Source organism: Carlito syrichta, unplaced genomic scaffold (assembly GCF_000164805.1).
Source record: "Carlito syrichta isolate Samal-C Ts95f unplaced genomic scaffold, Tarsius_syrichta-2.0.1 Scaffold312553, whole genome shotgun sequence".
Classification (NCBI taxonomy): domain Eukaryota; kingdom Metazoa; phylum Chordata; class Mammalia; order Primates; family Tarsiidae; genus Carlito; species Carlito syrichta.
Genome location: NW_007256649.1, coordinates 329,495 through 331,110, shown reverse-complemented (window position 1 = coordinate 331,110; position 1,616 = coordinate 329,495). Strand labels below are relative to the sequence as shown.

Here is a 1,616-nt window from a genome sequence, read left to right as displayed (position 1 = left end):
ACACGCGCGCACACACACACACACACACCACGTGCCCACACACACATAGGCGCGCACACCGTCCCATTCACTAGATAGCGCAGCAGCAGTGCCTCATGACAATCTAGTAAATGTTAATGTGGTTTTCGAAATGCCAACCCAGACTGACACATGTCCCTACTATTCGGTGGTATCATTCGGGACATCCCCGCGGAGCCCCAGCCCGGGTGTGGCGTGTTACCGGGAGCTCCTTGGGAGACTGGTGCAGACGCGCCTCGGCACCTAGAAGCGGCTCGTCCTCACCCCCGGCACACCCGGCCAACCTCCGGGGGCTTGGGTTGCACACAATGGGTGAGCACCAAGGCGAGGGCCCGAAACAGCGCACCACAAATCTCTAGAGCTCGGACTTTCTTGGCGGCCTTTTTTGGGATGAGGGAGAGAAACGGATGAACCATGGAAAATGTGTTGAGGGCAAAAACAGGTGATCGTAGCGCCTCAACCTTGCTTGCAGTCCAGTCCCGAAAATGACGCACGAAGCATGAGCCTGGTGTACGCGGGCAGGAAGGGCAGGTCGTGGACACTCCACCACGGGCGAGGACGGGGGACACCCCACCCCGGGCAAGGACAAGAGGACACCCCACACCCGGCGAAGACAGGAGGACACTTCACCCCGGGTGGGGACAGGAGATGAACACTCTACCCAGGGCGCAGGGTACCCCACCACAGGGGAGGACAGGTAGTTAGACACGCCACCTTGGTCGAGGGCAGGGAGCGGACACCCCACCCCGGGCTAGAACAGGTGGTGGACACCCCACCACGGGCGCAGGGCGGGAACACAGGGCTGGGAAAGGGAGCCACCAGTCCCTGGGGATCCCGGGAGGTGGCGTTCCTCCCCGCCCACCAGGGAAACCTCAGACAAAAGCGCACCTCGGCCTGGGCGGCACCCGGGCGGGGCCGGTGGGAGCCGGAGCCGTGGAGGTGGGCAGAGAGGACGCAGCATCCGAAGTTCCCCGCGATGCTGACCGGGCTGCCTCTTTGTTTTGTCTGCCCGAGCCCGAGTCTCTCGCTCTGGGTCGCCCCGCCGCTCGTCGACGCCGGACCCTGTCCCTGTTCCTTTCGGTTCCCGCCCCCCCAGCTGTCCCCCCCCCGGATCGTCGTCCCTCCTCGGGTCTCCATTCCCTCCCTGGGTCCCCGTTCCGTCCATCCTTGGATACCCGCCCTTCCACAGGTCCTGTCCCTCCCCTGGGTCCCCGCCCTTGTGCCTCCACGGCCCCGTCCCTTCCCGGTCGCCTCCGGTCCCGCGGACGGCCAGGGAGGCCGGCGGTCCTGCCCCGCCCGCGGCGCCGCCCGGGAGCCCCGGAGGCGGCGGCGCCACTCACCGTGATCCGCGGGATGTTCTTCTTGCCCTGTTAGGACATGGTGGCGCCTGCCTGCTCCTTCGGCCTCAGCCCGCCCGCTGCGCCGCGCCGGGATCAGGTGGAGCGGCGGAGTTTAGCAGCCAAAGAGATGGATGACCCTATAATTTGCAGAATACACAAACTTTTTGCATCTTTGCCGGACCACCTTCATTGCTCTGTGCCCGATGGCCACACTAGCCTGGTGCCGTCTGTTCCTTGAGCTCACACTTGTCTTTCCTG

At 64.7% G+C, this 1,616-nt stretch overlaps 1 protein-coding gene across 1 annotated transcript in view; it reads right to left on the bottom strand.

Moving 5' to 3' along the window:
- The window catches only part of DPYSL3 (dihydropyrimidinase like 3), a 56,102-nt gene extending 54,698 nt beyond the window's left edge, over positions 1-1,404 (bottom strand). Inside the window, exon 1 of the mRNA XM_008069927.2 lies at positions 1,359-1,404. The gene's annotated coding sequence lies outside the window, so the exon portion shown is untranslated. The remainder of the gene's footprint in view (positions 1-1,358) is intronic.
- Positions 1,405-1,616: the final 212 nt, after the last annotated feature.